The sequence below is a fragment of the Spermophilus citellus genome, assembly GCF_964194105.1.
Source record: "Spermophilus citellus genome assembly, chromosome: 4".
Lineage (NCBI taxonomy): Eukaryota > Metazoa > Chordata > Mammalia > Rodentia > Sciuridae > Spermophilus > Spermophilus citellus.
The window spans coordinates 27,740,720-27,767,641 of record NC_138185.1 but is presented as its reverse complement, the minus strand read 5'-3'; the positions used below and the strand labels follow the sequence as shown (position 1 = coordinate 27,767,641).

At 46.2% G+C, this 26,922-nt stretch overlaps 1 pseudogene across 1 annotated transcript in view; it reads left to right on the top strand.

The window, feature by feature from the left end:
- The window catches only part of LOC308646448 (signal-regulatory protein beta-1-like), a 152,048-nt pseudogene that overhangs the window by 94,473 nt on the left and 30,653 nt on the right, over positions 1-26,922 (top strand). The window contains exon 3 of the transcript XR_014024408.1: positions 8,771-9,123. The product of XR_014024408.1 is annotated as a signal-regulatory protein beta-1-like (transcript). The remainder of the gene's footprint in view (positions 1-8,770; positions 9,124-26,922) is intronic.

Genomic DNA, 26,922 nt, shown 5'->3' with positions numbered 1-26,922 from the left:
TCTCATTGCTGTTCCTCCTTGCAGAGAGACCACCAGGGATACACTCATGCAAAGGAGCAACCCTGAGATGTAGCAGCAAGACAAGGGACACCAGCACTCCCAGCAGGAAGACTCCAGGCACCTCCAAAACCATAGGAATACCAACACTGGACCTGCAAATACTGCCTGGAGTCCCCAGACAAAGACTCTTATGGTGGTAAACCTGCTGGCACCATGACCACAGACCTTTACCAGAATTCCAAAATGGGTGTGGGCACATGCAACCAAATCTGAATGCTAGGTTGGCTCAACATACATAAGTCAATAAATGATATACACCCCTTAGCCAGAATTAAGGGCAGGAATCACAGGACCATCTCAATAGGTAAAGAAAAGACCTTTCATAAAAACCAGCATCCCTTCATATTACAAATTCTGGAGAGGGTGAGGAAGAAAGAAACTTGCCTCAGCATTATAAGAGCTATGAATGACAGAGCCACGGATGGAGAAAAATTAAATGCACTTCATCTAATATTAAGTACAAGACAGGTTGTCCACTCTCACCACTCCTGTGCAATGTAGTTATTGAAACACCAAACAGAGTAATCAGGCAAGACATGAAAATTAAGGGATACAGATAGGAAAAGAAGAAACCATCTGCTTGTGAATGACATGATCCTCTAACTAGAGGACCCCAAAAACTGCATCAGAAGATTTCTAGAAATTATAAATCAATTCAGAAAAGGAACAGGACACATCATCTACATTTGTAAAATCAGTTGCTTTCCTATACTCCAACTGTGATTCAGCCAAAGAATAAATCAGAAAAGCCACCCATTCAGAAAACCTCAAGGAAAAAAATAGTCATGTAAATTAATCTAACCAATGAGATAATAGAGCTCTACAGTAAAAATTAGAGAACACTAAGGATTGAAATTGAAGAAAACCTTTGAAGATGGAAAGACATCCAATGTTCTTGCATAAGCAGAATTAATTACTCAAAATGACCTTACTACCAAAATTAATATACAGATTCAATGCAATCCCCATCAAAATAATAATAACATTCTCCACAGAACTAGAATAAACAAATTCTTTAATACACTTGGAAAAATATGAGACACAGAATACCCAAAGCCATACTGAGCAAGAAAAATGATGCAGGGGTCATCACCTGAAATTTTACTATAGAACTGACCTGAAATTATACTATAGAGCTATAGTAACAAAAAGAGCATGGTATTGACAACAAATAGACGTGAAGACCTATGGAAGAGAATAGAAAGCACAGAGACGAACTCACATACTCACATCTATCTGATATTTGACAAAAGTTCTGAAAATATAGTTTGTAAAAAAGCCTCTTTACCAAATGGTGCTGGGAAAACTGGATAGCTCCTACATGTAGAAAATGGAATGAGATCCATATCTGTCACTCTGCACAGAAGTCATATAAAAATGGATCAAAGACTTAGGAATTAGTCCAGAAACCTTGCATATGCTAAAAAAAGAAAAAAATATATAAAGTCAATACCTTATCATGTAGATTCTGGCAACAACTTCTTTAATGAAACCCCCAAATTGCAAGAAAGATAACCAAGAATCAATGACTGGGGTGCTGTCAGTTAACATCTGTTTACAGCAAAGAAAATGATGAAGGAAATGAAGAAAGTGCCTACAGAATAGGAGAAGATCATTTCCAGCCACTCCTCCAACAGGGATTAATATTCAGAATATATACAGAACTCAAATACATACAGCCTAAATCATCAAAATAATAATAATCCCAAAACAAATGGGCCAAAAAACTAAACAGAAACTTCTCAAAAGATAAAACACAAATGGCCAATATATATATGAAAATTTTTTCAACATTCCTTGTAATCCAGGAAATGCAAATCAAAATTATACTGAGGTTTCATCTCACTCTAATCACATGGCCAATGCCAAGATTTCAAATCATAGTAAGTGTTGGTGAGGATGAGGGGAAAAAGTACACTCATACATTGTTGGTGGGACTGCAAATGAAGGCAGCCATTCTGGAAGGCAGAACGTAGATTCTTCAAGTAACTAGGAACGGAACCACCACATGACCAGCTATCCCACTCCTTGATATTTTTCCAAAGATCAAAGATCAGTATCCTACAGGGACATAGCCACCTAAATGTTCATAGCAGCATAATTTAGAATAGCTAAATTATAGAATCAACCAGGTGCCGGTCTATAACAGATTCAGAAACCATGCTTTTTATAACTGTGCTCTCTGGTTTCTACTTCACAATTTTAAAGGAAATTGCGTGTCACTCCATCACGGTCACTTCCTGTTCTCAGCCACAAAGAAGAATGATGTTATGACATTTGCTGGTAAATGAATGGAAATGGAGAACATCATGCTAAGTTAAATAAGTCACACTCCCAAACATCAAATGTTTTCTCAGCCGTGGACACTAGAGTTAAATAAAGAAAAGAAGGAAAGAAGAATACAATAGAATAAAGACGTGGGAAAGGTCAGTAGAATAGAATAAGGTGATCATGAATCAAAGAGGAAGGATGGAAAAAGAGAGGAAATGCAGCATTAATTCCTTAAAAATCATGTTATGTGCAAATAAAAATATATCACAGGGAATTTCACATTTTGTATAAATCCAAAGAACTAATAAAAAATAAAGGAAGACATGGGTCAAAGCAAGTCTAGTAGAAATTAGGAAGAAGAATTGGGTGTAGAGTGAGGACAGGAGGAAAAAGGGGGCATCCAGAAATGATACCCCAAATTCCATGCATGCATGGTTTTGTCAGGATGAACCCAACTGTTATGGGTAACCATAATCCTCTAAAGAAAAAAATCTTTGCAATGATTGGCCATGGCAGGAGGTGACCCAGTTCCTCCCCAGCATTGAGCAGACCTCAGGAGTTTCCTCCTTCCTTTGCTGAGTAGCTCTGTGTGTAGCTGCTGCAGAGTGAGGCCACCAGCCAGCCACATCCAGGGTCTCAGGATCAGCAGTCTAGGACACATCCTGCCTGTCCTGGGACTCCCAAATAGACTGTCACTAAGACCCAGGAAGCTACGAGGGGCCTTGTGAACCCCAGTACAGGCCCAGAAGAAGGAGGCCTTGTTCCTCAAGACCTGTCCAATTCCTTCTGAAAACTGAGCATGAGAAACCCTGAACTTTGCTGCCTGTGCTCCCTGGTCACTACATCACAACCTTCAAGGAAATTGTTTGTCACTCCATCACTTCCTCTTGCAACAACAGAAGCTGGGCATCTATTTCTCCATAAAGCAGATTCGGTGACCTCCCCTGCACAGACTCTGGGACAGAGCAGGCTCCTCAGGGCTCCATCATGTCTGCACCTGCCTCTCAGCTCAAGAGTCCTGGTCCTGTCCTGCTGCTGACCCTCCTGCTGGGACTCACAGGTGAGTGAGCTCTGTCTGGGGAGAGTCCTCTGACCTGCTCCCTGGGTCAGCTCTGCCTGTGGACTCCCAGGGACTCAGGACAGACACAGGCTCTGCCATGGAGGCTGGGACAGGGCATCCTCTGGAGCCCAGACCAAGGGTCCTGAGCTCTGTCTCTGGGAGGCCTCCCCTGCAGCTGGGGCCAGAGGCGTCACATCAGCTGATGCTTCAAACAGCAGTGACAAGAATCACCTGCATATTATAATATTTCACCTACAGAATAACTTTCCAGAAGGACCATTGTTTATATCCTGAAATTCTTGAGATCCCAAGAGGCACGTTGAGGTGACCTTCTTAAGACCATGGAGGATGTGCTTTCTCTGACTCTCTCTCATAGTCTGGCCGTGAGGTACATGGCTCTGTCCCATCATACCTTCTCCTCCATTGATTTACTGCCTTGCACAGGCCCAATAGCCTTGGGGCCAATCAATGCTGGACTGAAACCTCTAAAACTGTGAGCTGTCATCCTACTTTTCTCTTCATAAGTGGATTTGTCTCAGGTATTACTTACAGTAATGAAGAGTTGACTGACACAGGCTGTGACGATGTCCTTAACCTTATCTACATCATAGGGGGCCAGGGGAAGGCTCCGGGCCTCAGGAAATCTGCTGAGTAATGATTTTTAATTCTTTGAACACTCACCATGGGCCACACTCTCTTGAAAAAAATACTGTATATAGCTGTCATGTCATGTGATCATGACACCCAAAGCAGGCACTCTGGTCACCCCAACTTGTAGATGAGGTAACATATTTGTCTCAGGTATTACTTACAGTAATGAAGAGTTGACTGACACAGGCTGTGACGATGTTCATACATCATAGGGGGCCAGTGGAAGGCTCTCAGCCTCAGGAAGTTTATTGAGTAATGACTTTGAATTTTTGAACACTCACCATGGGCCAGACTCTCTTGAAATGCTGTACAACTCTCATGTCATGTGATCATGACACCCACAGCAGACACTCTGGTCACCCACCTTACAGATAAGAAGCAGAAGCACCAGGAGCTCCGTGGTCATTGAGGGGCAGTGCGAGGACTGGGGGTTCCAGGCAGGCGGTCTGATCCCGAGCTCATGGTTCAACCACTCCTCTTCTCAAACATTGTGTTTTAATGTAGTGTAGCACAAGACCATGGGATTTGATTTTTGCTTCCAAATCCCTGGGGCATCTTATGATCATCTTGAGTGGTCTAGAGACCCAAGACAATTTTGATCTTGTTTCTTTTCTTTCATTCTTTCTTTTGTTGAAGGCAATAAGAGGGTCTTCTTTTAATTTTTAAGTGAAATTAGTAAGTAAGGGATATGTTGCCCACCAATGGGTGTAGAAAATGCTGGAATAAGAGAAAGAGGTTTTGTGGTTTATTACTCCTATGCTCTTCTGCTTCTTGCCTATATTTGACAAATATATATTTTTTTCCACTTTGTAAATTTGTTCTACTTAGTTATGCATGACAGAAGAATGCATTTCAATTACGTGTACACAAATAGAGCACAACATTTCATTCTGGTTGTACACTGTGTAGAGTCACACCATGTGTGAGATGGGCATATACCTAGGGTAATGATGCCCATCTCATTCCAATAGGTATGCGTGTGCCTCCACAGTATATTGAATTCAATTCTTTAAGATAAATACCAAGAAGTTTTAGAATTGATCATACAGTATTTCTGTTTTTACTTTCTTGAGGAAGCTCCACACTGATTTCCATAGTGGGTTTACTAATTGACATTTTCACTAAAAGTGAGTAAAGGTTCCTTTTCCCCCACATCCTCACCACCATCCATAGTTTGTGTTCTTGATGATTGCCATTCTGACAGGAGGGAGATGGAATCACAATGTGGGGGTAACTATAGGTGCGGGCTGGCTGAAGGAAGTAGGTCCCGGGGGTATGGCCCTGAGGATTGTATTTTGTTTCTGATCCTCATGCACACTGGCTCTTCCCACCTCCACCTTTCTTCCTTTTTCTCTATCTTACTCCATCCCTTTCTTCTCTCTCTCTCTCTCTCTCTCTCTCTCTCTCTCTCTCTCTCTCTCTCTCTCTCTTCCTCTTTCCTCTCTCTCCCTTCCCTCCCTCCATTCCTCACTTTTTCCTTGCACTGACCTCCATGGACTGAGCAGCTCTTCACCACATGCCCTCCTGCCATGGAAGTCCTGCCTTGGTGCTAGCTGACAATGGACTGACCTGAGAAACTCTGATCCCAAAATAACATTTCCTCCTCTCAGTTGTTCTTGATCACAGTGATACAAACTTGACTAATGTAGAGGGGCACGGGTCGTCATCCAGAGGAGCAATAGTGGACTCATTGTGTCTTTTAATTCTTTATTTGGAGCCACATAATTATAAGGGAGAGACTCTTAGCCTGTCATTGATTGCAGCACTTCAAAGTCCAAGCACATTGCCCAGGAGAGATTTGTAATCTCAAATTATTTCTTTGGGCATCTAAAGGAGAGAGGTTTAAATTTCTCTTTTCCCTGTTCTCCTTGTACCAGGAGTCACCCATCACCTTGGACAGCAGCCATGGACGGGGTGGGAGGTGGAGATCAGCAGCAGCAATGAAGCAGCAGAGAAGGGGCTGCCCGCAGAGCAGCATGGACATTGAGGGGGGTCATGGATGGCCGTGGTTGAGAGCAGGACCACGTGAAGTCCAGAGGGAAGAGAAAGAATCACCTCTCACTAAGGCCACTCCAGCATGTGCAGGACACTGGACAGGCTCATCCAGCTGTTGTGTGGCCCTCTTCCCCCTTGACTCTCACACTAGCACTCAGCAATGGACACTCAGCACCTCATGGAACTACACACTCACCAGCAGGGATCCTCCCTCAAATCACATTCCCACACAGTGCACTGGTAAAGAGCCAATTCACAGGGTCTGGTGTTCCAGATTCCAATGGTAGGATGATTCTGCAGCTGGGGTCAAGACTAGGAGCTGGTATTCCAGTGTGCATTCTTGGGGTTGGGACAGAAGCAGCACTGTAAGGTGGAGACCATTTTCCTCTCTCTGAAAAAGCAACAAAGAGCTGCACAAAGCAGGGCGCAAGACAGCCAGCAAGCCAGAGGGCTATGCCACATGGTGGAGCCATTGAGGATAGTCAGGGTAAGGAATAAGCCATCAGAGGCCATGTCCCAGGGACTTTGCACCTGACTTCAGAACGTCCCTTCCTTATCTCCACTGTGTGGTCAATGGGAGGGTTGATCCCACTGATGAGCAACATAAGGATCATCCCAACAGAGCTGTAGGAACTACTCTTGGAAATACATCAGAAATTAAGAATTTTTTAGTACAGAGTTCCTAGAGAGAACCCCTGGGGAAGTGCTTTGTTGAAGTCCCTGCAGAGCAAACAAATCAAAATTGTGAGAGATTTCACAGGTGTGTGAATGTCACTAGATCCCAGTCCAGAGACAGCAACAAGGTAACTCATGGTTGAGACCAGCTTATTGCACTGATGTATCTGTTGGCTGAATAGAGTGTTCACATCTGCTTGTGGGGATATTGAGGCATCAGGAAGTTTAAAATATTTGTGACACCAAAGGTCTTTATTTTGTGGTACAACTTGTTCTCATAGCTCACATCCTTTCACTTCAACCTAAAGGCTTCCCTTAGTATTTCTTGCAGGACATTTCTAGACCTGCTTATTTTCGTCTATCAGGGAATATCTTCATTTCTCATTCTTGTTGGAAGGACAGTTGTGCCAGGTATAAAATTCTCTACTTCCTCCATCCCTCCTTCTCCTAAGCCTCTTTCTCTTCCTCCTCTCTTTCTTTCTTTCTCTTTCTTTCTTTCTTTCTTTTTTGGACACTTCACATACATCATCATACTACCTTGCATTCCTGTCATTAAGAACTTGATTTAAAAAAACCTTAGGAGGACCTCCTGTAGAGGGTGAACATGCTTCTCTTTCTATTCAAGTATTTTTTTTTCCACAGTCTCACTGTGGGTCTGCTCCAGTTTATGATTCCTAGAGTTTGTTCAGTATTTAGATTAGTACACTCATATACTTGATCACATTCAAGATTGTAGAGGATTTTTTTTTTTCAAATAGATTTTGCACTACTTTTTTTCTTTCTCCTGTTTTCTGGGGTTCTAATATGTGTATCAGTGCACTTGCTGATATCCTGAAAGGAATTTTGTTCGTTTTTAAGATTCATTTTTTTCTTTTTAGAATTACAAACTCAGTAAATGGAAATGGTTTATGCTCCACATTTTGGGAATTTTTAACTGTCTGTTTAAACCTGTGTTGGAACGTCTAGTAAACTTCTAGGTTAACTGAGCTTATCAATTTCCAAACTTTTGTTTGGTTCCTTTTTATTCTCTTTCTCTCTCCTTCCTCTGCCCCACCCCTTGATGTTTTCAATTTGCTATTAATATTCCAGATTGCTTTTTTTTATTTGTCCATATTTTCCTAGAGCATGTTGGAGACAGCTGCTTCACAGTAGTAGTCTCTTATCAGCTTGGGTCTAATAGAACACTAGAGTCCTGATGAGAAGAATGCAGGAAAGTAAGAGGTAGGGAAGGACTTGGAATGGTTGAGGCAAGAGAGAGGAATAACAGGGGGACTGGAAACAAGGGGAGCAGATCAGGCACCCCCACATTAATGTGGAGAGCAAAAAAAAAACAGCCTCGTAATGAAACACAGCTCTCATGAGGACCCCTGGGTGATTCCCAGTGACAACAAATTTAGATTATTCATATACACCAACATAACATGATAGATTTCTATTTTTTATGCACCAGGTTTGTAGTCATTTCTTATAGCAACATTAGAAAACTTAAATTATGTGATTATATTTGGGAAGATACTTTAGGGACTTCAGAAATCTTATATTTATTAATTGAGCTGCAGTTTCATTGTTGTATGTAACATGATCACTCCAGACTGATGGAGAATATCCTATTATGAGCTGAGATCTCTGTGGAACAGGGAAATTGAGCCAGAGACTCACAGTCAAATGCATGTCCCACAAACTGTACCCACCACTTCCACCAAAACTCAGGAGTCTCAAGAGCCACATAACCCCACTCAGTGTCATGGTCCATGAAGAGCCAGTGACCTTGTGGTCAGAAAGGGAAGAGCAACAAACAGTTGGTGACACATGAGAGCTCAGGGGAGGGCTCAGGCCCTCAAGTCCCCTCCCTCCACCTTGCTCAGGGCTCAGGGCCTCAGGGGCAGGTGTCTCACAGTGTGGAGGTGCAGGCCAGGGGAGGCTCAGTGTGAGGACACGCCCTGTGCTGAGCTCAAGGCCACTCTGTGGGCACTCAGTCAGTGACAGGCTTTGCTGATTCCACGTGATAAACCAAGAGGATCCCCAGGATGAGCAGTGACCACCCTGTGTCTCCCCCAGGAGCGGCTGCACAGGAGCTGCAGGTGATCCAGCCTGAGAAGTCAGTGTCTGTCGCTGCTGGAGAGTCGGCCCCTCTGCACTGCACTGTGACCTCCCTGCTCCCCGTGGGGCCCGTCCAGTGGTTTAAGGGGGCAGGGCCAGGCCGGGAGTTGATCTACAACAACAAAGAAGGCCACTTCCCCAAGTCACAAATGTCTCAGATGTCACAAAGAGGGACAACAGGGACTTTTCAATCTGCATCAGTAATGTCACCCCAGCAGACGCTGGCACCTACTACTGTGTGAAGTTCCAGAAAGCGACCCCTGTTGATAAGGAGTTTAAGTCTGGACCAGGCACCGAGTTGTCTGTGCGAGGTGAGTGCAGCTGCCTCCTCCTCCCTGGGGTGGGACAGGAGGTCAGGGGTCACGCCCTCCATCCTGGGGGCCACAGCTGAGAAGCAGGAGCAGCACTGGGTGCTCATGTCATGACCTGCTGTCACCCCTTCTGCAGGTCAGGGAGGCAGAGGCCTGTGGACAGAGGCCGTGCTATTTGGTCCAGGCTCCATGGCTGGCAAATGGGGGGCATCTGCACCCCTCACCTGCCTGATCCACAGCCCTGACCTTTTCCAGTCTGGCCTGCCCTGTGGCTCCCCAGCTGAGGGCTCTGAGGGTTTGAGGGACTTGCCAATCACAGAGCCAGACCAAGTGTGCCACCTTCAGAGAGCACTGCCCCGTGGGGTGAGCCTTCTCTTTATACCACCAGCACCCAGGACCCACTGAGTGCCAATCTGCACTCTGGATGCTCTGGAAAGAGCTGGGAGCAGAGCAGGTAAAGTTCTCCTCCCACAGGCTACTGTTCCTGTCCCTCCCTGAGGACCAGGCCTCCAGAGCAGGGAGGGGCAGGGCATGCTTTCCTTCCTTCCCCTCCTGGAACAGTACCTGAGAGGATTCTGACAGACTCAGGTTCCCTGAAGATCTGGGGCCCTGGGGAGGAGCTGCCAAGAGGTTGGGCCTTTGCCCTGGGTCTGCCTGTAAATCCCTGTGTCTCAGGGACCAGTCCTCCAGGCCCTGCAAGGCAGGAGCAGAGCTGGGTCACTCACCCAGAGAGTGTTCTCCATGTGGGTGACCCAGGAGTCCCAGTTCAGGAAGCACAGGTGCTCACTGTGTGGTTCCTGCAGGAGGCTCTGCATACTCTCCCTAAGCCATGAGGCGGAGGTGGTCAGCACACATGGACCTTCACACCTGTGCCCACCCCTGTTGACCCTGGGGAGCTGGAGGCCCAGCAGGCCCTCTCTCACACAGCACATTAATGCCAAGAGGGGACAGAGCCCAGACCTGACTCCAGCTCAGGCTCCTGCTGCCCTGGGAATAGACACTGTCCCCACAGAGGGGCCAGGGCACAGGAGGGGCTCAGACCCTGACCTGGGGCACAGACCCTGACCTGACCCACTGGGCAGAGAGCAGTGTCTCTGCTCCTCATCTATCTCCCAAGGTTCAGGTGCCACTGACATTCACACCCTGAAGCCCACAGTGACTGGAGATCCTCTCCTGAATCTCAGCCATGATCTCCCTCCATAGGGAGATGCCCCAGCAGGACACACAGAGCTGCTCTGTTGTTTGAACAAGGGCAAAAGACTTCTTCCTGGGGAGATGTTACAGTTGTTCTTACTGTTGTGGGGGGTGGGGTCGGGAGCTCCCCACTGGCTGTGCATAGGAATCACATGGGAAACTGATGAGGGAAATTTTAGACCCAGGATTTACCTTGACATTTTGCTTTTAAATTCCAAAGAGTCTGGGCATCTGAAGATTTTACTTACTCCAGAAGGTTCTAACACACAGCCAGGGCTCTTGACCCCTGAGATCCATGTCCTGAAGACACGGAAGGGAAGCTGGTGTTTTTTCCTTTGGCAATGAGGGAGAGCGTGGGAGCCTTCTCAGCTGTGGATGCTCCAGAACAGCACGTGCTGGGCTCAGCTCCCTGGGCCCTTGGCAGGGTCTCCCGACAGAGCCCGCTCAGATCCAGGGTCATCCTGGGGCCCACATCTGACATAAGTCTGTCTCTGAACAGGAGCTGGACCCAGTGAGTCCTGGCTCTTCAGCACACAGCCCTCCCTGCCTTGATGACCCAAAATGTCACTGAGGCATCTGTCCCTTGTCCCTTCACAGAGCCTCTCTTTATGGAAACAGCCCCTCTGGATGAAACCCCTGTGATGCTGTTCATGATGTGAGAAGCACTTTGCCACCTTGTTTCCTGTGGGGACTCTTAAGAACACAGGGAGAGGGCGGGGTGCAGCTCAGTGGTGGTTCCTGCTGAGCATACCTGAGGCCCTGGGTAGACGCTCAGTACCTGAGGGCAGGGGTGGGGGGGCACAGGACACAAGAATACAGGCAGAGCACCATCCTCTGTGAGTGTCTGCTCCTCCTCTCACTGGGATTCTCCTGGCAGCTGCAGGAACAAGATGGAGACTGTTCCTGGGGTCCCCACTGCATTTGTTGCTAAACAATGGCTGTGTTTTGGAAGGTGTGACAACAGCAGCCACAGATGTCATTTATTAGGCACCTACTCCATTCCTGTGCTGCCCCTTGCCTTCACCCTTGTCTTGCAGGGAGGTGCTTTTAAGAACTCTCTAGGGCTGGGGTTGTGGCACGCAACGTCAGTGGTAGCACACTTGCCTAGCCCATGTGAGGCACTGGGTTCGATTCTCAGCACCACATACAAATAAATAAAATAAATGTCCATCAACAACCAAAAATTTTTTTTAAAAAAAGGACTTTCTATATGGGCTGGGTTGTGGCTCAGCAATAGAGAGCTCACTTCGCACATGCGAGACCCTGGGTTCGAATGTCGGCACCACATAAAAATAAATAAGTGAAATAAAGGTACTGTGTCCAACTACAATTAAAAAAAATATTTAAAAAGAAAGAGCTCTCTATAGAAGGGAACATAGAGGCTCATCAGAAAAATAACAGGAGTTACTTTGTCCTCCTGTGTGGGTGACAGGAGCCTCATCTCTTCCCTATTCCCCTCCTGATGCCCTTGGCCGGCCATGTCCCCCTCTGAGCCTTGATCCAGAATGGGATCTCCCTAGGACCCCCTCAAGGAACAGATGAGGATACAAGAGCTGAGGGGCTCTGAGGGCTCTGGCCAGCATCGGGATGCCGATCAGCTCCTGATAAGTGGCCACTGACTAGGGTCTCTAACTCCCGTAGGGACTTCCAGGATACTGGTGTCTACGTGACTCCATTTCTTCAGTGACACCCTCCATATTGTGCGCTCCAATGTTGGGTGCCAGTCGGGCAGAGAGCTCAATATTTGCTGATACAAACCTTCATGATTTTTGCTGCCTGGTGACAGCTGTAGAAGGTGCTGGGTGGTGATGAGCAATCTGGAGGCACCAAGGGACCCATCTGAAACCTGTCCACAGGCAAGCAGCCTCCTGATAATTTCACCTGAGTGCCCTCAGGTCCTACTCAGGGGCCTGAATCTGCATGTCTTGAAACTAGTCATCAGTTATGAACGTAGCCCTGTGGCTTCCTCTGCACTCAGTGACCTGTGACTCCAATGCAAAGTGACCCACGGAAGCCCAGATTCAGAAAAGAACTCCTTCATTCTCTCCCTCTCAAATCCAGGCCTGGCTAGATGAGGCCCATGGCATATTGTAGAAAGTGGGCCATTGTTATAGTTAAAGCTTCGTCCCAGGGTTTCATAAACTGACTTCCAGACCACTCACATATAATCGAATCAAGCCTTTATTGAAGCACACCGGTGGCGCTGACCAGAACATAAAGCTGTTCCCTGATCAGCCCAGAACAATTGCAAGGGCACTCCTTATAAGCCTGAAAACTGTAAAAGGGATGTTCGGGGGTCTAGCCAATGCAAGCAAGCCAGGTTACAGAAGCGGGACAGTGCAGTCGAGCGGAGGGAAGCCTAACCAATCACAGTTAGCCCAGTCACTCCAGTTACAGAAACAGAGCCCATTTACCCTAGTTACAGAAACGATGCCCCATTAGGTAGTTTTGTGTTCTTAAAGTTTTCTATAGCAAAAGGAAAAGAACATTTTGCCCCAGTCATGACTCCTCTACTTGGCATGGTTGTTTTAGAGGATGAAGTCATAAAACAAAATGGAGTCATATTTGCTCCTACTATCACACCATGAGGGTGAATTCATAACCACCTGTGGAAGAGCCCTGCACAGAATAAAGTCTGGAAGAAGGAGGGACCTGGGTTTGTTTTGTTTTTTTTATATTTTGTTTTTAGTTTTGGAACTCAGGATTGAAACCAGGAGCACCTTAATAGAGCCACATCCTCAGCCCTTTTTTTTTATATATATATTTTGAGGCAGGTTCTCGCTATGTTTCCCAGTCTGGTCTGGACATTGCCGTCCTCCTGCCTCAGCCTCCCCAGTCTCTGGACAACACGCCCTACTATTTGGTGAGATTCCAGGGGCATCTCTGTGTGATCAAAGACAACTGTGCTCAGTGTGGCCTGGGAGGAGATTTGCCAACCACCCCACTCCACAGATGAGGTGCTGGGCCAGGTCTCAGCACAGAGAGCTGGTTCCCATGTTGATGGTGGTTTCATGGTATCATTTGTCCCCTGAATTTGTTTCTAAAACTGACCACCCCTGGTGTCAAGCATTCCAGGACAGGCCAGCAGGACACAGTTGTTAACAAAGGGTGAGACAGGGCCATGAGGTCCTCCCTGGGCCCAGGTTGGCAGCAGTGCCCTGGTGCTGAGAGGAAGGCTCTGACCTCAGGCTGGAGCAGTACCTGGGCTGACGTTCCTCACTGTCTTGCTAGACAGCTGTGCTCGCTCAGGGACATGAGTATAGGGATGAGCTCAGTGCCCAGCAATCTTTATTTGGAACATTTAAAAAATCATGTCTTGTCATTTCTGGTGTAGCCCAGTGATAGAGCATGTGCTTAGCTTAACATCACCTGGGGCCGATTCCCAGCACAACAGCAAATAGTAATAATAATAATAATAACAATGATTATGTGGAGAAAGATTCTTCACAGTGTCACTCACTTGTGGTCAGAGGGTGTCTCTCAATCACCTGATTTGTCTGTCACTGCTCTATTGTAGCCAGACCTTCTCCTCCTGTGGTGTCAGGTCCTGTGACCAGAGCCACACACGGTGAGCTTCACCTGCGAGCCCCACGGCTTCTCCCCCCCACAATATCACCCTGAACTGGTTCAAAAATGGGAATGAGCTCTCGCACACCCAGACCAGTGTGGACCCCAGGGGAGAAACTATGTCCTACAGTGTGTCCAGCACAGCCCAGTTGACCCTAGTCCCCCGGGGATGTCCACTTTCAGGTCATTTGCCAGGTTGCCCATTTCACCTTGCAGGGGGAGCTCCTCTTTTTGGGATTGCCAACTTGTCTGACACCATTTGAGGTACAGGACCCTGCTCCTGACCCTAGTCTACACCTGGCCACCCAGACTGCTGCTCTCCAGGGGCCTTTGCTCCAGGACTTCAGTGACCTGGGCTCTAATTCTCAGCAGTACTGCCACCTGCCATGCATGTATGGATTCATGCCTTGTAGCCAGCATGTGCTGGTGTCTTCATTTCATTGACCAGCAGCTACTAACACAACTGAGTTCTTAGTAGAGCTAACCTTCTGCAGGCCAGGAGTTGGGCTTGTCAACCTCACTCAATTTTACCCTCAGGGGAGCTGCTGGTCACTTGGCACCTGTGGGTGGCAGGCCCTGTGGTTAGTGATTCACTCCCGTGCAAACCCTCAGTGTCTGAGCCCCTCTGCATGCCTGTCCCTGTCCTGAGGGAGGCCCTTGCCCTGCTGGGAGGAGCTCAGCTGTCTGTCCCATAAGGTCACAACTTCTGCCTGTGCTGTTTCAGTTCCACCCACCGTGGAGATCACCCCACTGCCCACCATGGCATGAAACCTGGTGAACGTCACCTGCCAGGTGAAGCACTTCTACCCCCGGAGCCTACAGCTGACCTGGGTGGAGAATGGAAACTTGTACAGGACAGAAACAGGTTCGACCCTGTCAGAGAACAAGGACGGGACCTTCAACCTGATGAGCTGGCTGCTGGTCAACTCCTGTGTGCACAGGGAGGATGTGACGTTCACCTGCTGGGTGGAGTACGATGGGCAGCCAGCCACCACCAGGAACTACACCCTGCAGGTCTCTGCTGGTCCCAGGGAGCAAGGCCTGGACAACACCCCTGATGAGGCCTGACCAAATGCTTTAAACTTTAAACTGGGAACAGCAGCGTCTTAGTCAGCTCCCCACACCCACACTCTGGGGGTCTCCTCTGTAGGGTTGGGCACACATTTCATGGGGCCTTCAAACAGGGACACTAAGGAGAAAGGGGGGAATGGGCCTGTCCTGCCAGCTGCCACTTGCCTTCTTCACCTGACCCTTGTCACATCCTCATGGCCCTCCCTATTCACCTCTCTTTCACCTTGGAGGTCACCCAAAAACTTGCAGTGACACAATCCAGTGACCATCACCTGCTAAGAAAAGAAGTTCTAACCCCTGATTTTGCATGTGACCTGGTTGGAAAATGGAAACGAGTCCAATATGGAAACCACCTCAGTCATCACAGAGTCCATGGATAGGACCTTTAACCAAGTGAGCTGCCTCCTGGAGAACTCCTGTACCCAGAGTAGGGATGTGGTGGTCACCCATTAGGTGGTATATGAAGGCCAGCCAGCCACCTCCAGACACCATAGACTGGATATCTCCACTCCTCAGAAGGAGCAGGGGACAGACACCTCCCTGGCTAAGCTCAGTGTCTAAGCCCAGTGGGTCAGGAGGTTGGTGCAGGAAGAAGGCAAATTCCAAGTTAGCTTCTACAACTTAGTGGGGCACTAAGCAATTCATCGAGACCCTATCTCTAAATAAAATATTAAAAAGTGCTGGGAATATGGTTGAATGGATAAGCACCCCTGGGTTCCATATCCAGTACCAAAAATTTTAAAAAAAATTCTCTGGTGTCCACTCCAGGTGACTGGGTCTTTTCCATCTTCTTTTTGTCTTTCTTTCTTTCTTTTTTTTTTTCTGGTGCTAAAGGTAGTATTCCTGTTCATTGTAGAATAATTCTCAAGTCTATAAACTTACATTAGAACGTTACCTTCTCTGAAACCTCCCACTCCTCACCCCAAGAGTCTCCCCTGTGAAGAGCTTGGTCCATCTCTCCATGGATCCTCTGACATAAATAGATATTAGAGAAGAAGGAGAGGGAGGGGAACCCTCCTGTCCTACTGTTCAGCCTCTTGTCTGTCCACCTACCAGTTGCTCTGTTCTCCTTCCTCAGGGCCTCTCTCTACTACTTACCCTGCTGACCTCTGCCCAGCTTCTATTCCATATTAGAATTTCCCATACACATCTGTGTCCTCACCACACAGACTCTGGCTCCTCTAGGGGAAATCTGGAAAGGACTCCCTGGGGAGGTGGAGACTGTTTGGACCAGGCCCCTAGGTGACCTTGAGTGGTCTCCACAGGTTTATTGAATTCCTCCTGATTTGTGGTCACAGACCTATTGTAATGACGACCCTCAAAGCCTCATCACAACATGCAAATTTCTGCTTGTGTATATTGTCCTTTGATGCTCCAACTACCTGTGTGTTAGGAGTTGACAGAAAGGGAAACTAGGACAGCCCTGGAGAGCAATGGGAACGTGGCTGGTGACTTCCTGCCCTGACACATGTACTACTCTAGGCAAATCCAAGTTGCTGGGGACAGAGACAACACCAGCCCATAGAGCAAACTTTTGCTAATTAAAAACAATGTTCCCTCTCCCATGAAAAATTGTCTCAAAGACTCAGTTGTCTTGAGACCCCATTCTGTGGTCCAATGTGTGTTATTTCCCTGTGAACCACAGGAGCAGGTCTGAATCCACAAGACTCTTTCAGGATAGAGGTCCTTCCAGCAGGCCCTATCATGGGCTTCCTGTGCTGCTGGGTCAATAATGGGCTACTGATTCTTCCCTGTCCCTTCTTGAAGGAAGAGTAATGACAGGAAGCAAATGCAATTTCCTCACAGTAGGAGATATATGGAGGCTGCCTAACTCCTGTGCTAATCACTTAGACAGGTGTGCAAAATAGTACAAGTGCAGTCCACACCTGGAGTGCTCAAATGATGAGGGTCATTCCTCTACAAATCTAATAAAAATGATGGTATTTTCTCTAATCATTAATAATGATTGAAGTATATATTCCAATTTTTCAAAATTCATTTTATAGCTCTTCTCTGCACCAAAATTGGTTTTAATTAATCTTTTAATACATGGTACAATCTCCATATAAAACCATTTGGGCATCAGGAAACCTTTTGTCAAGTTTTAAAATGATGTAATTACTTAGAAGTTTAGGACCTTTCACATGCTAGATTTTATTCTGGGTATATTGGGGTAGATTGGGTGTCTTTGAAGCATTGTTGGTCCATTTTGTCTAAGGTGTCAAATTTAGATTGGCACCTAATATTTCTTTATTATAAGTCTAATATCTGCAGAATCTGTAGCAATATACCATGTTCAATCTTGGTGTAACTAGAGAGTGTCTCTCTCTCTCTCTCTCTCTCTCTCTCTCTGTCTCTCTTCTCTCTCTCTCTGTCTCTCTTCTCTCTCTCTCTCTCTCTCTCTCATATCTGTAATTACTTTTGCAAGAGAATATTCAATTTTATTGATCTTTCAAAGGATCAACTTCGTGTTTCAATTATCTTCTCTATTACTTCCATTTATTGAATTTTGACACTTTTCTAGTTTTAATATTTCCTTTATTCTGCTTACTTCAGATTCATATTGATCTTCTTTTTGTTGCTTCTGTGTGAAGGTCAGCCCATGGGAAGTGTGCCCTGGCGCATCCCAGATCCTCTCTGTAACATGGAACCATAGCACTTCTCCTTTCTGGGATGTGGTGAGGATTACATGATGCAGGAGAGGCATTCTTATTGAGATGGAACATGGAAGATGGCACTGGATGTCTTTGGAGCAGAGTTAATTGGCAGCCATCCTGTTGCAGCTGTGGTCGGCAACCCAGAAGTCCACTGAAGGTCTACGTGTGCTTTGATCCATACGGCCCTAACCTTCATTTCCAGCTTCTACAACTTCCCTATCAGGAAGAGCCCTTGAACCTGAGAATGTCAACTCCTCTGAATCTCTACTACTGTTGGAATTACATCCAGGAACCTAACCTCTGCTTTTACTGCCCTCTGGCTCCAGGGGACAAAACCCCACAAATCCACCAGGAACTCCTTTGGCTCTCACAATTCACCTTTATCTTCTGATGACTCATATTTACTTTCTCGTTGTCTTTCCCCACAGGACTGATTCCCAGAAAAAAACCCTCCAATATCAGAGCCTAATAATAGCCATTTCCCAATTCATGGTCAAGCACCAGATGCCAAGAATCTCCTTCCTGAGGTTAATCCACAAGTTCACTTCTGGTGAAAGTGTGCACAAGGGCACCTCAACACAGGCCAGTGCCTGGCCAGGTGCCACTGACCCCCAGCACTGGTGTAGTGATACCAGCCAGCTGATGAGTTCCAGGTTCAAACTCAAATTGTAGAGTCCAATTCCCAGACCACTCTTGGAGCTGGGATTCCATATGAAGTTCCCCCAATGTGATGGTCGGGGAATCAGGGAGCTTCTTGGAGTGTTCTCAGGATCAACATCATGGTCCCTCCCACCTGAGTGGGAGAGGAAGCAACAGCTGAGCTTCTCCCATAGACAGCCAGAGGATCCCCAGAGCTGCTTTCAGTGGAAGGGTGGGGGCCTTCCTCTTCCTGCTCAGCCAGGCTCTGATGCTGGTGCCTTCTAGAGGGAGGAGGGGGCAGGCAGTGCAGCTCTCCTCCACGGAGGGGGAGCCCCAGAGCAGCACTCAGCTGAGAACTGAGGTCTCCAACAGGGCAGGAGCCCCACAAGGTGAGGTGTCCCCTCCTGCCTAAGGATCCAACAGCATTACTTTTTTCATAAAATACTTTTCCATCTTTGTTAGCATCATTTGAAAAGGAAAAATGGCTCATGGCAACAAAGAAAAGACTCCCCAGGTCTAATTCCCTGGATCTGGTTTGTGTGTCCAACAGAAAGACTTCAGGTGACAGAGCCCTGGAGGGGGGTCTGCTATTAGGAGACTGTGGCCCCTCCCACATAGGAGAAACATATTCTTGACCCAGGAACGTCTTTTTCAGCCAGTGGTTTTCTTAGTTCATCCAGCACCTCCTTAGCAGTCTCCCCAAGGTGCTGAGACCCAGGTCCCCTCAGCTCACCCATGGACCTGAGCCAGCAACCTTGCCCTCACCTCTCACCAGGGAAGGGCCCTCACCCCATGTGCATTTCTCAACTGAAAATAGTTTTCTGGGCCTGAAGACACTGGGCATTCGTGGGTTCAAAAACCATGATCTCAGGTGTCACCATATAGGACTCCATGGAGGAGCTTCTCTGGGTTTGGGTTCCTCTAAGCTGTGACCTCCCTAACTCCCAGGCCTCAGTGTCCTTATCAGGAGGAGATGATCCATCTCCATGAGACACAGAGGCTCAATACAGAATCATCCTGGCTGGGATGGCAGTGGGCACAGAGCACACAATTTCACCTTCCCTCAGGGAGGACACCTGGGACCTGGGACTGGGTGGGTGGGAATAAGGAACCCCTTGACCAGGTTCTGCCTCAGGCTTGACTATGGCAGCCAGGACAGGATGTGTGTGCTATTGCTTCTTAGTTTCGTTGGGCCCAGGTAGCCTCACCCGGGGCAAGTGCAGGCTCCTGGGAATGGACACATAGGAGTCCTCCTAATGGTTCTCACTTCCCTTGATTTTCAGGAGCAGTGAAGTCTACTCTTGCTTCATACCTCATCGCCCTGTTCTTTGGCTCCAAGATCCTACTGGCAGTCGGTGTCTCTGCCGTCTATGTCCACAGGAAGCAGAAGTCCTGACTGTAAGTCCCCAGGAGGGAGGGTGCACCCAGAATGCTGCAGAATGCAGGGTAAGGGGAAGTGGCATCCCACTGTGCACAGCTGCAGAGTCAGTAGGTCTAGAGAACCAGGCACACACCCCTCAGCACCCTCAGGATCTCAGGCAACTTCTGTGGGGTCCCAGCTCCCAGGAAGTGTGTGGGATGTGCAGGAAATGAGGAGGTCAAGGGTTGGCAATGAGTGTCCACTGAGTCCTAGGGGGTCCAGAGATGATGGGCCAAGGGTGAACAAAGAGATGCAGCAGATTGGCTGTCCCTTGGAAGCCACCTCTCAATTAGTCCAATAGTCAACTGCTGGGCCTCCATGCACAGGAATTGTCTACCATACAGAGCAATGTTGAGAAGACCTAGGTGGGCTGCTCTCAGGGTGCTCATTTATGACCCTCATTGCGGCCCACTGCAGGGAGAGGGAAGGGGATTAAGAATGCAAGAGAGACTCTAGAGTTCTAACCTGGGGCTGTTGGTTCACTCACCACAGGCATGCCAGGATGGCCCCACCAGGACTTCATAGCTCTAAGGAGACTCTCATGAATCGTCAGCAGATACCTGAATGTGGACATGTGTCCCACAGATCCTTCATCACTCCTTGCTACCTGGGACCCTCTGTCTCTGCCACCTTCTTCCTGCTCCATGGTGCTCAGCCTGAGAGAAGGAGCTGTCCAGAAGCCTCTGTAGACACTGCTCCAAATGCCTCTTCCAAGGACACCAGCCCACAGGCCCCTGTCGCACCTCTGCCCAGTCCTTGATGCCCCATGGCTGAGTCTGCACTCATGGTCCTGAGTAGGGCCCTCAGACTTGCCTCTGGTTGGCAACTCATGACACCTCCCCAGAATGTGACCAGCAAGCCCAACCTGACCAAGTCAGGATGACTCTCCTTCATTGCTTTGGGCTTGGCCATCAAGCACCCCTAGTCCTAGTTCTCAAGAGTCATTCAGCCATCTTTTACCTGCCTACCCCACCTCCCCAGCCTTGTTGAGGTTCTCACATGAAACTATTCTAGTTTAATAAGAAAAAATTATTCTCCTTCCTCTTTACCTTAGTGTCCTTTGCCTCAAACTCAGGAAAAAAAGAAAAAGGTTCTTCTTAACCTGAGAGACTTTCTTCCTTAGCACTTATGAGCAACACTATTGTCCTGGATAAAGGCAGTCTTGTCTCTCCATGAAGAGCAGGATTATAAAAATGATCATGAAAACTGAAACCAAAACCCTGGGAAGATATTTCCATGGTGATCATGAAAAATAATCATGGTTCTTCCAACTTTTCAGCATTTATCAAAATATGAAAGACACTCAAAATATCAGTTAAATGTAACTTTAAACATATAGGGAAACATAAACAATAATAAATGGGGCCTAGTGCACACTCATTTGAAACAGAAACACCAGGTGTTAGTGTTCTGTACCTTGGTAAAAACTTATCCAAAGGAGTGTCAACATGCAGGCCTTGTTCTTCTATATTTGAATATTCAAAGCAAGCATCTTTTCTACGTTGATGAATTACCAGCCCACTTCAATACCATTGCCCTTTGGGTCACCACCACTCTCCTTATGTATATGGGTAATGTCACCTTCAGTATGTTCATCTGTCTGCAAAGGAAAGTCCCCATACAAGATCCATGTCAACACATCGTGGCCAGCTGCTTCTGTTCTGACCCACTTGTGCCCAGTTTAATCTCATTTCCATAATTGTCACCTCTCCTGTCCTCACTGTGCTTTTTTCTGTGTTGATTAGTCTTTAAATATAGAAGGGATCAAAGAGGAAATGAGAGTAGAAATAAAGAATCCTTAGAAGCAAATTCAAACAGAGATACAACATATCTAAATCTCTGGGACACTATGAAAGAAGCTCTAATATAAAAATCTAAATCATTGAATGCCTACCTGAATGACATAAAGAGATATCAAATAAATAAGGTTATAATCTAACACAAAGCCTTAGGATAGGAAGAACAAACTGATTTCAGAAAGAGTAGAGGATAGGGAATCATAAAGATCAGAACAGAAATTATTGCAATTGAGAATGAAAAAAAACACAGAGGATCAATGCAAGGAGGAGCTGGTTCTTTAAAAAGTTAAATAAGATTGAAAATGTCCCAGCCAAATGACCACAGAAAGAGAGAAAATACCCAAATATATCAAATTAGAGATGAAAAAGGAAACATCACTGGAAACACTTCTGAAATCCAGAGAAAGTCTGGACACTATGTGCAAAATTCAGACTCAAAGAAGTTAGGAAATCTAGAAGACATTGACGAATTCCTAGACACAGTGACCTGCCCAGATTGAGCCCAAAAGATACAGAAAACCTAAACAGAGCAGTGTCAGGAATGAAATTCAAACAGCAATAAAAAGGCTTCCAGCAAAGAACAGACGAGGACCACATGCATCATCAGCTAAGTTCTACCACACCTTTAAAGAAGAACTAACACCAATCCTTCTCTAACTGTTTCATGAAATTGAAAGGGAGGGAACACTCCCAAATGCACTCTCTGAAACTAGTAGAATATTTATGTGAAAACCAGACTGAGACACATAGAATGAACTTCAGGCCAATACCACTGATGGGCATAGATGCAAAAATACTTAATGAAATATTACCAACCTTCATGAAAAACACATCAAGATGCTAATACAGCATGATCAATGGGTTTTATCACAGGGAGGCTAGGTTGGTTCAATAATCACAAATCAATAAATGTTTTTCACCACTTAGAATTATAGACAGGAATCACAAGATCATCTCAATAGGTAAAGAAAAGATCTTTTGAACATCAATTCATGATTAAAATGCTGAAGAAGGTTAGGATGGAAGAATCTTACCTCAGCATTGTAAAAGCTGTGAATGTCAAATGTCAACCAACATCACACCAAATGGAGAAAATTTAAATGCATTTTCACTAAAATAAAGAACAAGTCAAGGTTGTCCACCCTTCCCACTCCTGTGCAATTTAGATCTTGAAACACTAGACAGAGCACTCAGGCAAGAGATGGAAATTAAGGGATTCAAATAGAAATAGAACAAGCCATCTGCTTGGAAATGACATGATGCTGACACTACAGGATGCCAAATACTTCATCAGATGATTAACAGAGATATAAATCAATTCATCAAAGGAGAAAGACACAAGATTTACCCCCATAAATCAATTGGTTTCCTGTCCTCTAACAGTGATTCAGCCAAGGAAGGAATTATCAAAGTCGTCCCATTCACAAAAAATAAAAAATAAAAATAAAGGTTATGGGAACTAATCTACTCAAGGAGCAAAAGAGCTCTACATGAATATTGAAGAACACTGAAGAATGACATTGAAGAAAAGTGTAGAAGATGAAGAAACTTCCCATGTTTTTTCACAGGCAGAACTAATATCTCAAAATGGCCATACTACCAAGAGCAGTGGCCATACTACCAAGATTCAATGCAATCCCATCCAAATGACTATAATATTCCTCCCAAAATTAGAAAAAACAATTCTTTAATTTATTCGGAACAATAAAAGACATGAAATACCAAGAGCCATACTAAGCAAGAAAAATGATGCAGGGGGCATCAAGATACCTGACCTGAAATAATAGCACAGAACCATAGTAACAAAACCAGCCTAGCATTGGCTACAAATTTTTTTTGATGAATAGAGATGAAGACCAGTGTAAAGGGATATTAGGGCACAGAGACAAACCCACACACTCACAGCTGTCTAGGGATACTCAACGAGAGTGCTAAAAATACACTTTGTAAAAAAGCCTCTTTAACAAATGGTGCTGGGAAAACTGGACGCTAGATGTATGTAGAAAAAGGAAAATAGATCTATCTGTGTCTCTCACCCTGCACAAAAGTCAAATCATAATGGATCAAAGACTTGGGAATTAGTCCAGAAACCTTGCAAATGCTTAAAGAAAACATAGGCCCATCGTTGTAGGTGCTGGCCACAACTTCTTTACTGAAACCCCCAAGAGCAAGAAAGAAAATCAAGAGTCAATAAGTGGGATGCCGTCAGTTACCATCTTGTGCACAGCAAAGGAAATGATGAAGGGAATAAAGAAAGAGCCTACAGAAGGGAGAGGAGCTTTGCCAGCCACTCCCCCAACAGGGGACTAGTACTCAGAGTATGTGAAGAACTCCAACACATTCGATCTAAATTCTAATAATAACAATAACCCAAAAAACAAATGGGCCAAAAGACTAACAGAAACTTCTCAAAAGAAAAAACACAAATAGCCAATATGTGCATGAAAAAAATTGTCAACATTCCTTGTAACCAAATGCAAATCAAAACTTCAGTCAGACAGCAAATACCAAGATTAGAAATAAAAACAAGTGTTGGTGAGGATGCAGGTGAAATGTATGCTGAAATGTACATTGTTGGTGGACCAGCAAATGAAGACCACCATTCAGAAAAGCAGAAAGGAGAATCCTCAAATAACTAGGCATAGAACCACCACATGACTCAGCCAACACACTCCTTGGAACTTTTGCAAAACATCTAAAATAAGCATCCTACAGGGATGGGGCTGATAGAGGTTTATAGCAGCACAATTCACAATAGCTAAATCATAGAATCAACCAGGTGCTTGTCAATAGATAAAGAGATTAAAAAACTGTGCTCCCTGGTTTCTACTTCACAATTTGAAGGAAATTGCTTCTCACTCCGTCATGGTCACTTCCTGTTCTCCTCAGCCACAAAGAAGAGTGACATCATGGCACTTGACAGTAAGTTGATGGACATGGAGAACATCATGTTAAGTAAAGAAGTCACCCTCAGAAAGTCAAAGGTCTAATGTTTTCTCTCAGCTCTGCACACTAGAGTGTAATAAGGAAAGAAGGAGAGAAGGACAGGATACCACACAGATGTGGGAAAGGTCAGTAGAACAGAAGGAGATCAAGAGTCTAAGAGGAGGGATGGAAAAGGAAGGAAATGCAGAAGGAATTCTTCTAAAATTATGTTAAGTGTAATATAAATAAAACCACAGGGAATTTCACATTTATGGATAAATCAAAAGAACCAAAGAAAAATAAATGAAGACATGAGCAAAAGGAAGTCTAGTAGAAATTAGGAAGGAGGAGGGTGTGGGGTGAGCACAGGAGAGGAAAAGGGAGATCCAGGATTGATCCCTAATTCCATGCACGTATGGATTTGTCAGGATGCACCCAACTGTTATGGGGAACTATGATCCTTTACAGAAAAAATGCTTTGCAGTGATTGGCCATGGCAGGAGGTGACCAGTTCCTCCCCAACACTGAGCAGGCCCCAGGACCCCTCCTTCCTCTAGCTGAGTAGCTCTGTGTGTAGCTGCTGCAGAGTGAGGCCACCAGCCAGCCACACCAGGGTCTCAGGGTCAGAGTCCAGGGCACATCCTGCCTGTCCTGTGACTCCCAAATAGAAAGTCACTAAGACCCAGGAAACCGTGAGGGGCCTAGGTACAGGCCCAGGGAAGGAGGCCTTCTTCCTGCAAGGTGTGTTCCAATTCCTTCTGAAAATGCAGCATGAGAGACCCTTACCCTTTGCTGTCTGTGCTCCTGGTTTCTATTTCACAATTTTGGAGGAAATTGCTTGTCACAGTCACTTCCTCTTGAAACAGAGTAGGCAGAGTGTCAGTTCTCTCTAGAGAGCAGAGTCAGGGATCTCCCCAGGACAGACACTGGGACAGAGCAGGCTCCTCAGGGCTCCACCATGTCTGCACCTGCCTCCTGGCCCCAGCGTCCCTGTCCTGTCCTGATGCTGACCCTCCTGCTGGGACTCACAGGTGAGTGACCACTGTCTGGGGAGATTCCTGTGTCCTGGCCCCTAGGTCAGCTCTGCCCATGGACTCCCAGGGACTCAGGACAAGCACAGGCTCTGCCATGGAGGCTGGGGCAGGGCATTCTCTGGAGCCCAGACCAAGGGTCCTGAGCAGCGTCTCTGGGAGGCCTCCCCTGCAGGTGGGGCAAGAGGCGTCACATCAGCTGATGCTTCAAACAGCAGTGACAAGAATCACCTGCATAATATAATCCTTCAGCTCACAGAACATCTCTCCAGAGCATCAATGTGTAAATCCTGATAACTTCTGAGATAGCCAAGGGGAGGTGATCTCCTCAAGGCCATGGAGTAAGCGATCCCCCCTCCCTGCCCCCCCCCTCTCTTTCTCTCATAGTCTGCCCTTGAGGTACATGTCTTTGTCCCATCATACCTTCTCCTCCATTGATTTCCTGCCTCCCACAGGCCCAATAGCCATAGGCCCAATCAATGCTGGACTGAAACCTCTAAACCTGTGAGCTCATCCTACTTTTCTCTTCATAAGTGGATTTGTCTCAGGTATTACTTACAGTAATGAAGAGTTGACTGACACAGGCTGTGACGATGTCTTACCCTCATCTACATCATAGGGGGCCAGTGGAAGGCTCCAGGCCTCAGGAAATCTACTGAGTAATGACTTTCAATTTCTTGAACACTCACCATGGGCCAGACTCTCTGAAATGCTGTACAGCTCATCACGTGACCATGACACCCACAGCAGACACTCTGGCCACCCACCTTACAGCTAAGAAGTACCAGGAGCTCCGTGGTCATTGAGGGGCAGTGCGAGGGCTGGGGTCTGGGTGCAGATGCTCTGATCTGGAGCTCGTGGTTCACCCACCATCTTCTCAAACTCTGTGGCCCTGACCCTACATGTGGCCAGACATTGTTTTAATGGTGTGTAGCATGACATCATGGGGTCAGATGTCTGCTCCAAAAACCTGGGGCATCTCATGCTCATCATGGTGGTCTAGAGACCCCAAGAGGATTTGGATCTTGTTTCTTCTCTTTCTTCTTTTTTTGAAGGCAATAAGAAGGGTGCCTGGTTTACATTTGTATATGAAATTAGTAAATGATGCACATGTAGACTGATTTACACATTTTGTACAGCTTCTGCCAATGGTTGTAGAGAATGGTGGAGGAAAAGGGTTTGTGGTTTTTCTCCTGGGCTCTTCTACTTTCTGCCTATATCTGGCAAACAGTTCTTGTTTTGCTAAGTATTCTGTGTGGGAAACTCAACTTGTGGCCATTTCTCAAAATGTATCCACTGAAAATCGACTTCTGCAATGCAGGGAGGGTTGCACTGAGCAATTCACACACTAAGTACACACTTATTGTACACCTACTGTGTGCAGGAACTCTTACAGAAACTTTCAGTGTGTTGAGCATAAAAGAGGCAAAGGATTTGCCCTGTGTAGCTAAGGTACCTCTAGGGACAATGGTGGAGATCAACACTCAACAAAGAGG